Source organism: Thunnus albacares, chromosome 11 (assembly GCF_914725855.1).
Source record: "Thunnus albacares chromosome 11, fThuAlb1.1, whole genome shotgun sequence".
Lineage (NCBI taxonomy): Eukaryota > Metazoa > Chordata > Actinopteri > Scombriformes > Scombridae > Thunnus > Thunnus albacares.
The window spans coordinates 28,491,441-28,506,367 of NC_058116.1; the positions used below are offsets into that span (position 1 = coordinate 28,491,441).

A 14,927-nucleotide genomic window follows, 5' to 3' on the forward strand; every position below is an offset into this window, starting at 1 on the left:
TGCAGAGGAAGTAACACAGCATGATGGCTCACGCTGAGATTATCTTGTGTAAATGTGACATAAGCAGATGTGAAACATCCATCAGAAAGTTTTTCTTTTTTAATTTTTTTTAAAGCACCAGTTCAAATCAGTTCGACTAAAAGGTTTACAGTAGAGTTCGTGGCTACAATACACACTGTCGGAGCAGACCGACGACAAGCACACATGTGCATCCACAGGGAAGAACATATATTTTTACTTATGGTTTACATTCATATCCATACTCCCTGGAGGTTATTACCCTTGAGCACCGCGGCATAGGTCTCATCATCCCCCCCCTCCCTTCATGTATACTTCCAGCACTCAACCGCACTCCAGATATTGAATTTCTAAAGTAGGCCATATCGCTGCTGCAAATGGAAGTTCTATCTCAACCCCCCCCCCCCCTTCACACCTCTTCCTCGCTCCCATACCATATTGAAGTCTATGCAAATTCATAATAAATCTCAAAAAGCGCCATCAGTCCTGCTGACACTCTCCATATCGGTACGTCCCCCGGGGAATCCCATGCTCAGTGCCTGTAAAGCGTTTCAGGAGCTCCCATAGGGCTACTGGGGAACTCTGGGCTCGCACGTAATTACCATGGTGACCAGGGTGAAGGAAGGAGCGGCTTGTCATGATCAGGAAGTGCTGCTTAACTAAGGTCATTTTAGCCCCAGTGAGGAGAAGACAAGTTCATATAAGCCAGATCCAGAATGCTGGATATGCAGTACTCTGCAAAAAATGTAGGCACTAAATGTAAAGTGAGGATCCTTTCAAAAATAATGCTATGAATAGTTTTTATTTATCAATTAACTTCATTAATTTCAGGCTCTGTGAGGGCCAAAACATCTGTAGCTTGTTCTTCTTGTTGATGAAGATAGTTCTTTATGACTCTGGCTGTATGTTTGAGGTCATTGTCATGCTGAAGAATACATTTGGGACCAATCAGATGCCTCTCTGATTGTATTGCATAATAAATAAGTATCTAAAGTTTGCACAGTACTGTATATTGTCAAATAAAAGTCCAAATATGGCCACAAGTGGCGATTCTGGGGTTCAAGCCAACACTTGCTCCATTGCTCAGGTGCTTATGCTTGGTCCAATAATGATCCACAGAGAATTTGGCACCAAGGAGTTTAGGTTTAGGAGGAGATGTCAAAAATGTGTTTTTCAAAAAAAAAAATCAAAATGGCAGAAAATCTATGTAGGCACAAATGGGCGTGGTTTATATGGACGGATTCATCTGGACCCAAAGAATCCAGGAAAGACTTTTGTTTGTGAGACTTAAGGTTGAAAAGTTATATTACAAAACATAAAGTTCTTTGTTATAGCGCCCCCATCAGGCTGATTAGGGTCATATTTCTCAGGCAGCACTTGCACATGACTTCCAGTCGATGGGAAAAATCTCATGTCTCTCGTATTTACCATCTCATGGGAATTTGCAAAAACATTTCTGAAGAAAAATGATAATAAATCAGCACAAAAAAATAAGGTTTCAGTCCTTTGGGCTTGAACCCTTAAACATTCAGAAAACCAAAAATATGTTCCTCATGTCTATAATTAAATTCATAAATCACTGACAAAACTTTTATTACTGCAGAAATCAGAATGAATAATAATGAAAATAGTATCTTGCCTTTCCCAGGATTTTGAGACAAAATTAATCAGCTAAAATAAAGTCAAGGTGAACAGCAATCATCTGTACACTCAAATATTTCAGGGTTTTGTTTTCATGAAAATTTGAAACTCTTAAATCATCATAAATTGTGCAAAACCAAAAAAAAAAAAAACATAGGACTCACTTTCTTCCTCTCCCAAATCACACACAATTTGTTTTCCTGTTGAATATTTTAATATTTTTTGAATCTGCCAACTTCAGTAGCCAGAGGAGGAACGCCGGTTCTCATCTGTGCAACTTAAGATCTTCTTGATAATCAAGATGCCACACAGGCTGGAAATGTCTTTAGCTTTACAACATAAATGATTTCTGTAGATGTACAACATATCAGCCTCCCCAAATTTTTGAGTAAATGCTCATGTAGAACTGTGTGATTCACTCAACCCTGTCTCCTAGAAATTACATTTACAAACCACCAATTTGTTTTCCCATTTATAATTTGTAAGGAAATGTAATTGCTCCCTCGATTATGTTCCCTGGCAATGTTTTTCTAGTATGGGAAATGCTCCATTTATGTAAATCATAGGAAGGGGGACAGGGAAGACAGTGGGCATACAAATTGGAGGATTTCGGCACATTTTTGGTTAAGTTTAGGCGATTTAAAGCTCTTTGGTTGAAGTTAGGGAAAGATGTTTTCACTTAAATGTTAAACACATTGTGTCACGTCCTTCAAGTCACTTCTTCAATATTTAACCAAGACCACATTCTTTATCTGACCTTAACCAAGTGCTGTGAGTCCCTGAACAGAACCATAAAAAGTTAAAAAAAATTCTTGCTACTAGTGGATATTGTACTGCAAAAGTGATGATATCTGGAAATAAATGAAACATTTCACAGATATGTTCAGTATCGACATTCTGCAACTTGGCATATACATTATTGAATATTCCCTCATTGATGTTAATAAAAAAAAACAAAATCTGTGCAGCAAAATGTATTTTTGCTGTTGCAAATTAGTAGTATAATAAACATAGTTTCTAGCAGACAGTGTTGGATTTAAACACCTTCTCATATATTCTGCCATCTGCCATTTTAATCAGACGATTCCCCAGGCGGATTATTTCACATTTCCTTTGTACTGACCCTGGTAGCCGGCCAACCAACCCAATTCCACCCACATAAATAATAAATTAATCAATAAAAAAAAAAATCCCAAGAATGTACAGTATATGCACACAAATGTATTCAAAAAGTTATTAAACCAAACTTAATACTTTGCAGATAAATAAATAGTGGTGCAGAAAAGTCCAGCTGCACCCCTTTTCATTCACAAGACGTTTACAAGACCACATTGTATTGTGGTTAAGTGCTTTCAGCCTCTCTGTATTATTTTTTTTGCTTGGGGGTAACTTTATATTCAGCATATGGTTGAATAACCTTGTACAGCCTAAAAGCCAGATTTTAACATTGTTATATTTACCAGCAATCTAATTCTCATTCCCTACATTGCAGCTCATATTTCAGATATGTTTTTTTTTTTTTTTTTCCAGCCGAATTAAAAAGTATTAGTTCGAAAATTAAGGCTATGTTCTGAAGACATTTTGTTTCAAATGTAATTTGCACTTATGTCTCCCCTTAGCATCCTGAGGCAGAGACTCTCATCACGCCTGCATCACTCTGTGATTTCCCACAGACACAGATGGGCACTGTAGGGGGAGATTTCCAACAGTGAGGGAGAGAGCTCAGCAGACCAGGTGTGACATGAACACTACACCCTCTCTGCCTTTGGGCTGTGTCTCTGATTGAAACTCTCTCTTGTTGTGGGAGTGCCGTGAAGCGGTGAGACGCAGACACCGCTTAGTCTGAAAAATTAGTGCCATCAGCGTCTCAGCATCCAGATTAATGAGAACCCGCAGTGCTGAGCCAGGCGAAGGCTGCTCATTTGTTTGGGTACCCATCTCCATTAAACAGCAATAAGGGGAATTCACGGAGCGCCATCAGAGCGTGGGTGTGCGTTGGAGAAGCCTGCGTGGAGGGATTCGTAACACGACTAAGCTCATCACACTCAGTAATCTCAGATGAAATTAAAAAGCCGTGGACAGCAGCAGAAAAAAAAAAAAAAAATCCCTCACACACACTCTCTCTCTTTTAATCTTTTTCCTCTTTTCCCACTTTACGTGTTCCATCTTGCAAGCATTGTTTCTAGGCACTGTTTCTTGGCCCTGCTCCTGTCTTGTGTCAGAGCCAACAAGGCAAGTAATAAAAGATAATGTCACACACTATGCAGGGATATGGAAAACTTACAATGCGGCATATGGAGCTAGGATGTGCTGTAGAGGAAATTAAAATCATAAACTTGGATAACAGAGCACACAACTGATTCAGTGTTTCATGTATAGATTCATTCATTGTCTTCCACATGATGTGCTGAGGCTAAGGAAGAAACAAATTACTATGCCTTCTGTTCTATCTGGCATGTAATGCAATGTCAGTGTTGTATTTTTTTGTACAGAACTTCATTGAAAGTGTTGGACTGAGAACTGAGCTCATTGCAGCACCAATATTAGAATTGTTTCTTTGCTCTATCACATTTCATGTAGAAGCTAGAAAAAAAGAAAGCCCACAGCGCTCCGAGTAATTGTATTTAGGCGTATTGATTCGTACGACTGACCAGTCTCTGTGTGAATTTTGGGGTTTTCATGGTCCAGTGGATATAATAGAATTGAAAGGGAGAGAAGGTGCACCAGCACACAAAAAAACCCATTTAAAAACAATTAGCATGTATCATTAGGCAGGAGGAGAGGGAAACACCTGAAGGAGGAACAGGAGGAAGAGGGAGAACGGTATTAGGATAAAATGGAGATACAATGAGAATAATAGTAAGCTCCAAGGACATTTGTGTCAAGGAGGAGTGCAGGTTTCCTAATGGTGCGATGATCTCTCTAATGCACTGACGAGAACCATGTGAGTGCTCCTCATATCATAATGGTTCTAAATGATTTCATGATCCACTGTCATTACTATAATACTCTAAGTGCTACCACTTCATTAATGTCCTGGGTGCCCACTGCAATTTTAAAAGGCAGAGCCTAAAAAGCCTAAAACCATGAGTAGAGTAAATGTTGCAATTAAAAATTATTAAAATAATTGCAACCATTAACCTTAAAAGACACATCTGGCACTGAATGTTGTTCTCAATTGCAATGACGATGTGTTTTAGGTTCTCTACTGCTGATCCTACTGATTCACACCTCTGACTGGCTTCTTCTCCATAGCAACAGCGGCCAAGGCTCATGGGTTTTCTAGTATTTAGACGTGCCTAAATGACAGACAAAACATAATTTCACAGAAACAAAGTTGAAATAATTAAAACTGTTGGCTACAACTTAAACCTATATGATTGTTACATTATCCAGGAGAGTCCAGTGTTTCTATGTTGAGTAACGTTGAGGATATCATTGAAAGAGAAAATGGGAATACAGAATGGTGGAAAACAATAGATACAGCAGCAAGAGCAAACTAGACTTCATGGACTTCAATCCTCAGAGATACTTTAACATGACATCAGTGACCTAAACCTGCATTTCAGTGACATAGAAAACATTACTATCTTTGATAATTGTGAGAAAGTTTTTTTGTTTGTTTTTGTTTGTTTTGTTTTTGTTGATTGAGGTTAACTTTAGAGGTCAAACATAACATGTGTTAAAAGGCTAGGCATTATAAGCCTACACCATGTTTTTCGGACTGCAAGAAAAAAAAAGTTTCTCATAATTATGAGAAACATGAGAAATGAGAAACTAGTTACCACCAGAAGGCCTACTGCATGTCTTTCACTATATGCTATGGTTCACTATATACAAAGCACCTCAGGAAACTGAGGTACTGAAATGATTTGGACAGGGGACAAAATTCATCAAAATGACTCAACTACTCCATAAAAACCCTACAGCTATGATAGTTACTGGTGGTATTGCCTCCCCCTGTTTCATACCACATGCTCTTGTTGTCAAGGCTGCCCCTTTAGTCCCTCTCTATTTGCTTTGTCACTCGAACCAGTTGCACAAACTCTTGGAGAACATCCATTTCCTTTTTCTTTGCTCAATTTCCCTATATGCTGATGACATTTTATTATATGCCAATAAAGCTCTGACTTACTGTTAAACTTTTATGCACATTTTTTGGACTTGTAAGGATGTATCTCTCTTTTGGAAAGTGGTTTGCTCCTTATTGACAAAGATTTTAGATTTTGAAGTGCCATGCATCTCCACTGTTTGGCTCCTGAATGACTTGTCTTTGCTAAATATATCACAATATCAAAACGTATCTTACTAGCCGGCCTAACAGCAGCAAAAAAAAAAATAAATTCTGGCATTGCGTTGGAGCCCTCCACATACTCTCACGAAATCTCAGTGGTTATGTGTTTATCTCAATGTTGTTAGTATGGAACTCTCAGTGCCTAGGATGTATGGTGCTAAAGAGAATACTATCTTATCCTGGAGAAGAGCCTGAAGTAAAATCCAAGACTTTTTGTAACTTTATTGTATCATAACTGCCACATGTAACTTTTTTAACAACTTTTTTGTCATCCGAACACTTCTTCTCCTTCTTCTTCTTCCTTGGGTTTTAACAGCAGCTTGCATCCTAAATGTTGCACTACTGTAATCTTCTGAGGTTAGTTAGCTCCTATAGCGTAACTCTGTTCTCATCAGGAAGCTGACCAAGCACTTTCTTCCTTGCCTCCTATCACCACACTCCAGTATATTCTTTACTCCTGCTCCTGTTAGACCTAATCTCTTCATTTCTTCCACTATGTCCTTTCTCTCTGCTACACATTTCTTGCAATTAACAAGAACACACTCTGCAGTCTCTGATGTCTAGCAATGATTACAAAAACCAGCTGGATGCTTCCCTATAATGTGAAGTGTACTGTTCAGATTACTGTCCTATTCTTAACCTGCTCATGATTGTCTCCTCTTTTTTTATTCCCTTCCCTACTTCTCACAATATCAACTCTATTTTGAATGGAATATAAATGTCTCCCTTTTGTCTCCTGATTCCAGTGCTAAATTTTCATCTGAACAGACATTCCCCAGTGTATTATATGGAGATCTATTTGGGGGGTGGAGGGTGGGTGTCGCCATTAATTCTGTTTTGTTTTGTTTATTAAATGTTATGTTTACTATTCATGTAACTTTTGTTACTAGTTATCAATGCGTAACTTGAATTCCAATAAAACTTTGATCACAAAAAAAAGGAAACCCTATCTCATTCACAAACTCACTCATGTATTCACTCTCTCAAGTTGCACCAGCTGCATCATTAATGAGGACATTGCCAGTGCAGTATTACATTAGCAGGTATGTCTGTTTTCAATAAAAACACATTATTATTTACTGAGATTAGATACTATCTCACAGTTAAGATACTAAGTTATAATTATGCACAATATATTATCTAATTAATATGAGATGCAATCTCATAAGAAACCCAACACAGCTGAGAAAGTACAGAATGTGTATTCTGATGATACTCAGCAGGCTCTGAGGGCATGAAAAGAGCTGCTGAGTTAATAAGCTAAACCCACAATTCTATGCTGTCTGAGATTTATATCTAAAAACACATCTTAAAGGGGACATAATATCCTTTTTGTGATTTTCTATCATTTATATGCTGTTATCATGTCAGATCTCTAAACATAGTAGAGGGTCCAAAACTTGAGGTTAATGTATATATACATGCTCCCTGAAAGTCAAAAGCCAGGGCTTCAGTCTGCTCTGAATGCTTTGTTTGCAGTTTCCTCTACTTCCTCATTGAACTGATGTCAGATTGTTTGCACATGTCCGTCCATTTCGTAGCCTTTTTTTGCTAAGGTTGTTCCACAGGTCATTCGCGTTGTCCACTTGCATATTTTGGATCAGATTCAAGCTCAAACATGTATAGATCTTTTTGAAAAGTTGACATTTTGAGTAAGTGAAAACCTACTACTAGTGTTTGTTTACGTAGCCTCCAGAGGGAAGCTAACCAATCAGAAACAGGAACTGTCCTGTCTGTTTCAGAGGGAGACTGAACTTAGGGGCTGCGTAAAGAGCCAGTATGAGATAAATAAGAAGTTTTCTTGAACTGTAAGTCATGTAAAGATTTTCCAGTAGAGCCCTAGAATAAAAATATATACTTGGAACCATGCATGATACATCCTCTTTATGTGGGAGTTGGATCTTTACCTACAGGTACTGCTCACTGTAGATTATTGTGGAACGGCCTGGCTCCCAACACCATTGCAATGTAACAAAACATCCAGTGTCAGATCAACAGAGCTGCACGTCTCGTTACAGGCCACACTCTGCAAGACTGTATAAAATTTTCTGCAAATTTCTGGCTGACAAACGTCTGCAAATGGATGCTAATGATAGTGTTGTGGACAGAATTAAATCAACAGTATTGACAGTCTTTAGGTTGGCTCCACCGCCAGACCATGATTGCACAAGGTCAGCTGCAAAAGCTTCAATGTCTGGACACTAATACACTTGATTGACAGACTGTGCAAAATGCTACTAATGTTTTGATGTTTTTAATAAAGAACCCAAGACTTACTGGAAAATAGCATTGTTACTAAGTCAATTATCCTGATGAAATAAAGTATAAGTATTATACTAAATCATGATTGTGAGACACTATGTCATAATTATAAGAAACCTTCTCATAATTATGAGGCAATAAGCTGTAAGCTCATTCTTTTCTAAAGAGCTGCACTTTGCATTTTCACTTTGAAATCTTCGAAGTCTTCTTTTTTTTGTCACAGTAGTAACATGCAAATTCACACCGTGTGTTTAAATGGCAATCTACGTGACACAAATATAAGTAACAGCAATGGTGTCCCAATGGTTAGGAGCCACCAGAACACTGCTGGTTTGAATTTCTGGAAAATGTGAGCGCAATGTGAATCCAGTCATCATTCAGGAGTTTTTGAGCAACTTGACACCCAGCTGTGCACATTCATGTTACCTTCTACCCCTGCAACTTTACCTCCCCAGGCAGCCTGAATGACAGTGTTCACTGTCAACATGTCTGGTCGACTCCGGCTGAGACAAATAAACCGTGTTGAATTCATAAAACCTGCTCCTCTGTTATGTGACTTCCCTACAAGACTAAGCAGAGACCTTTGTTTAGTTAACCACTTGCACAACGGCTTTGAGTACATGACTTATTTGTGAAATATTCTAGCAGGGACACACAAAAGTATGCACACACTGTGATTCATTATGATTCTTTAATGAGAAGTTCACCAGGACACACACCACTGGAGTGCCAAATTAAACTTATAATGAACAGCTATTTCTTGTGGAATTATTAAATTCTGAACCTTGATAAGGTCAACTCTGATACACTACAGTAAATTGGCATTTTCACCTGTCAACTCATTGCAGCCGAGCTCATTTCTCTAAAGCATGTCAATGACACAAAACCCACAGAACCCCATTAGACTCCATGCTTATTGAATGCAGAAAACAATCTAGCTTTTATAATTGACAAAGAGTAAAAATGTGCGCTGTTATTTTGTAGGATGACCTGCAGTCAGCTATGCAGTACTGTACAAACAAGTAGACAACATAGAGGAAGCACACAGAGAGCTACACACCTTTCTATTAGCAGGAAATCACCGTGGGGATGAGAGGTGATAGTATTGAGGCGATAACAGTTTTAGCTAATGTAATCAGTATTCTTATGGTGTTTTGAGATCATGTGGGGTCTTGAGAACATCATTTTCTTTTCAGCATGTTTGCGTGATAACAGCAGTTAGATTGAATTCTATAAAAAGTGCTTTTGTTTGGAGTGTAGAATAAGACGAAAAACAAGTTTGTCATATATGTTTTCTGAATGATGCTGCCGTAAATACTTTGTACTGTATGAGTGTAACAATGCTGCTTTATAAGGCGTCTCAAGGGAAAATTTACAGATGTCCCTTGTCAAAAGCTTGATGAGAGCCTATAAATCCGTTTTTTGTTCGGTCTTTACGCACCAAAAGCAGCACTCAGGCCCATCACAGACACACTGAGTTTCACCTCAGATGACTGTGTAACATTCAAATTCATTACACTTTGCTGCTGGCAGGAATATTGCTTTACATATAATCAGTGTTGTGTTAAATGAAATCCATAGTTATTCCGGGCCAATAGCCCTTCATATGGTAAATTAAATTTGTTACATACTGATATCCAAAATGACTTTAGCGGTGCTCACACACATTATATCAACTGCTGGAAACCACATAAAGTCAGTGAGCTTTGTAGAGAAAACATCAGTATAATCCAGAGTGGCGTTCACTTCTTTTAGTCTCTCAACCAGGGGTCCATGGCTGTATTGCATGTATAATACTCCCCTTTATTAAACGTGCCACTATTACATTACAACAGGCATTAAATGTGTGTCTAGCATTCATTCCTAAAGTCAACAACAGTTCAGATCGTGTTCAGGGAGATAGCACTGGGTGAAAAACAACACAGCCCCCTTCAGTGGGACCAGCGTGTTGGCCCAGCAGGGGGGGGGGGGGGGGGGCTGACATAATGCAGTGTCATGCAGCTAGAGTTTTAAATTCTCTCTCTAGATCTCTTTTTTTTTTTTTTTATTCTTTACACAACTATTTCTGTCACTTTTCATGTGAACAACTGAGCAAAACACTATAAATATCTCCCCGGAGAGACTGCCTGAAAATATGTGCCATTAAATGATATCAAGTCTCCCCCCTCTTTATGAAGACTGACTCTTTAGTCTGGCTTTGAGTCTGGCCATTCAGAATAACTATAAACACTAATGATTTCCAACATGGCCATAGGAACCAGTTCTGATTGACCATAAACCGACCTCAAATCAACTCTGTAACTCTCTGTAACTCTGTATGTTTACAGGCCACCCGATGCGATGAAAGGTAAAACAGTTGCCACCGTAAAACCTTCCAGAGTTGTAAAATTTTGACTGATTGTATTATACGAGGTTATAAAAGTCATTATAAATTTTTCAGGAGTACCTTTCTAATCCCTTTAAAAGAATTGTCCTTGAGATGTGATACGCTTCTTGTAGCCATCTTTTGTCTTTACTTCCTGGATTTCTTCCACGGTGACAAATCTTTCTCCCTTTCAGTCTCAATTTTAGTTTCACCAAAGCTGCAGGCATACACTACTCCCCTCTATACCTCTCCAACAGTGTTTAGTGTTTGAGAGGCTCTGATAAGCCTTCAAACTCATGGATCTATTACACAAATCATCTTCACTCGCTCATATTTCATCGTCACACCGATACCTGAAGCAACATAAAAAAAATGTGCTTTTTTCTAGTTAGTTTTTGACAGCCTGGTGCTGAGCCAACACCTCGTCTACATCAGCCGTGTAGCAAAAGCAGCATATCAGCAGCTTCAATCCTCCATCAGTGTCACTGTCAATGTTTTCATCCACAGTCCTTTTGTGCACTCAGAAGCACTTTGACACTGCGTCACAGCTCAATACACAATCAATTTAGATACATGTGCAACTAAGAGGAAAATAGACTTAAAAGCCTTTAAAAAAAAAAGGTGCATCGAGTTGCAGTTACGTACATGCATGACGTGCGAGCTGGTGTAAACAACTGTGTTGATTAAAATTGAAGTGCTTCTGTTCCACACGATGCACATGAGACGAATGACTGAAAAACACGTCTAAAACACGTCCTGCCCACCGGACGCAGCATGTTCTGTCAGTGCCGTGATTCAAACGTGCACTAGAAGCACTCTCACTCTCATGTCCTCACACTATAAATAACAATTTAAGAAAGAATCCCACCTCTACATGTAGCTTATCTTATAACCTGCCTAGTTTATATTCCAGACATCTTCAACAGATTTAATGACTTTTCATATACACGGGGAGTCGCAAATGTGCAGCTGGGGATCCCAGTGTTTTTTCCCTCAGGGCTTGGGGGTCTTTCAGGCATGTCAGTTCATCACAAGTACTTAAAAACAGATTGACAACCACTGCTGATACAAGACTACAGAGATAGAACATTTTCAGGAGGGCGTCACCATAATAAAGCCAGTAAATGTGAATCAAGGTGGGTTCAAGGTAGAGTTCAGGTTCACATCGATGGCCGAAGAGCGAAACCTCCTGTCTGAAAAATGCACTTTTTTGAGAAAACTAAAAAAAAAACTTGTTGTTTTCTTGCAGAATGCTATTTGTTAAGGATACCCAATATATAATACCCTGTGTTTGGACTATATTACTATATTATGTGTCAACAATACTGTAATAAGGCAAGGCAAGTTTATTTGTATAGCACATTTCAACAACAAGGCAATTCAAAGTGCTTTATATAGAACATAAAAGGCATTAAAACAGAATATAAAAGCAACACAAGTAAAAAGACATGTAAAAACTAACTAACCCTAACCCTAACCCCAATTAAAAAGTGTTACATTTGGAAATAAAAAGAAGCTAAAAAGGGAATAAGACAGATAAAACCAGAGAATAAAAGTAACAGTGCAGTGTAACCATACAAACCATACAAATAACCACACAAACATACCGTAAACAACACCACATAATATAGTAATATAGTCCAAAAACAATGTGTTATGTATTGGGTATCCTTAACAAATAGCATTCTGCAAGAATTTTTTTATAAACAAGTTTTCTCAGATAGGAGGTTTTGCTCTTCAGCCATCGACATGTTCATACATACAATCAAGATTCAAGATGTTTATTGTCGCTCCGGTTATACAAGTACAATCATGTTAATAACTTTGGCTGGAAGGCTCCGTTACAGAAAAACAGTAAATAAATATATATATATATGAAACACATAGTATTATTATAACAAAATATAAAAAGTAATACATTTTTTGAAAGAAAAAAAAATATATATATATGCATATTTTTTTATTTATAGACAGAATCAAGGCACGAAAAGGTTGCATATAAAATCACTGGTCAGAATATTGCACAGAGGTTAGATCATGTTACATTGTGTGTGTATGTGTGTGTGTGTGTGTGTGTGTGTGTGTGTGTTATTTATTTAATAGTCTTATGGCCTGAGGGAAGAGACTGTTCCTCAGTGTGCTGGTGCGTGATTTGAGAGTCCTGTACCTCCTACCTGTTGTGTGGATGTGATGGGTCCTTAATGACCCTCAGGGACTTCCTGAGGCACTTCAGGGACATCTGTGCATTTTCAGTATATACTCAGCAACTGCTCTCTTGTCTTTTTTTTTCTTCTATTTGTTGTGATTAAAGTGGTGGCATTCAGACACCAAATTGATTTCTATTCTATCTGCATATTCGCAACTGATTGGACAAGATGATGTTGCTGATTAAAAAAAAAACATAAGAGCGTTGTTAGAAGAGCTGTTGTTAGAGCTTTCTTTGAAATTTAAGACAGGATTTTGTTTGTATCAAGTTGTTTTACAATGTTAACAATAAAGCAGTGAAAATGAACTGGATGCAAGCAGAATGGTACAACCCTGCAGGCCACTGTCTCCTGCTCTAGCATGTGTGCAGGAGAGATATGATAAATGTCATGAATGAACTTATGACCTTTGTCGCACATCATCCGCCGTCACATCATCCCTGTCCACAGCACACTGTCTGGTAAAAAAAAAAATAGCCCAATAATTCAGTTTTTTATGTAAATTGGACATTGTAAAAACATAAAAAGACAGTGTGAAAGAAATTATTTTGACTTCCACACACATTTGGCACATTTGACTTCCATACTATTGCACCCTTTGTGATACAGAATCAATTGCTCTTGTGAAATGTCTTTGCCAAGTGACAGTGGACTGCAGACTCTCTTCAAAGAGTCTCAACATCACACATCAGTTTCTTTTCCATGCTGAATCTCAAAAGTGGCCTTTAAAATCTGGGCACCAAAGAGATCATTATAAGAATCACTACATCTTCAATCTTCACAAGTACGTGGGCTCTATTTGAGCTTTCACAGTTCAACTTCAAAAGGATTGCTGCAGCCACTGACGGCCTCATAAAAATTCGTCTTGATTTCAGAGTAGTGCATTGCTTAACAGCGAATCTAGACTCTATTTGACCGTCTATAACTGGTTCTTTTGTTCTTGTTTTGCAGACAAGATGTTTTTTGGTTTATCCTAATCTAGCGCTCAGAATCCAGGCATGTTTTATCATTAACTAATTAACTAACTGATGTACGGTGGCTCAATTTTAAGAGTCCCTCAGAAACTGATTTTGTGTGCAGTGTTTGCAAGATGTTTCCTTTTGCTGCATATGTGTTGTTGAATTGGTGAATGCATATTATTTTGTTGGTGTTTTGCTTAGTTGCATATTTTTTTCCTGATATGTGACATATGTGTTGTCTAAGTGGTGAAGATTTTTTCTTGATTTGCATGTGTTTTCCTCACTTGCAGTGCATTAAGTTCTCTTCGCTACCTCACATCAAAGACTTTCATGGAATTTTTTAAAGTGAGAAACATTTTCTCAGTTGTTTCCGATGTGCTGGAATTTGTAGTTTGCAGCCACAACTTTTCCACATTACCAGAATTATGACCAGAGCAAACACTGTACAACTTTACACGCAACAATAGAAGTCACTGAATGAGGATTTTCAGCCAACATGAGTGTATTTATACATTGTTGTCATGGTTAAAGGAAACCATTGTTGTCGGCCACTGGTGCAGGACAAGACAGAACGTGTCAAGGTCCAACCCAGTCTCCTAGAAATCACGTTTATATTAGGGATGTGCAGAGATCCCAGTATTTGTATTTGTATCTGTATTTGTTGAGGCAGCAAAATTATTTGTATTTGTATTCGAATAAAAGTGGAAAGAGGCTTAAAAATCCTGTTTTTGTATTTATTACGCTTTTTATTTTAGAAAATTAAAGTGTTACAATAAGTGTTTGTGAATAAACTACCTTATGAAGGAGGTCCCCACACCAGGTCTCGAAATGGAGTCTCCCAGATCATAGACGACTACGCTGACTACTGAGCCAAAACTTTACTCATTGACTCACTGCAGACAGACCTCTACCTATTTATACACCCATAACACAGAGACAACACACCGTGTAACGTGTAGAAGAACTTCAAAGGTGATTCTTGCTTTGCACTTTTCATTTATTGCCTATTTTTTACAACCTAACTTTGTGGAAAGGTGAAGAGGAACAACAGGTTATAGAGAGTCCATTTGGGACTTACCCCTGATAGATGTAACAGCGGAGCAGAGGAGAGATACTTAGATAACGATGTAACCGACCTGTGAACTGGTATTTGACATGTTTTTCTTTTTTTTCTTCCCAAAAAA

The 14,927-nt window shown here is 38.2% G+C and overlaps 1 long non-coding RNA gene across 1 annotated transcript; it reads right to left on the bottom strand.

Annotated features, from left to right (window-relative positions):
- Positions 1-823: 823 nt before the first annotated feature.
- Positions 824-11,844, bottom strand: LOC122991700. The gene is made up of 3 exons (XR_006405893.1): positions 11,745-11,844; positions 5,960-5,963; positions 824-834 (listed from the first exon to the last, which is right to left on the bottom strand). It is a non-coding gene; the product is annotated as an uncharacterized LOC122991700 (long non-coding RNA).
- Between the last annotated feature and the right edge of the window lie 3,083 nt (positions 11,845-14,927).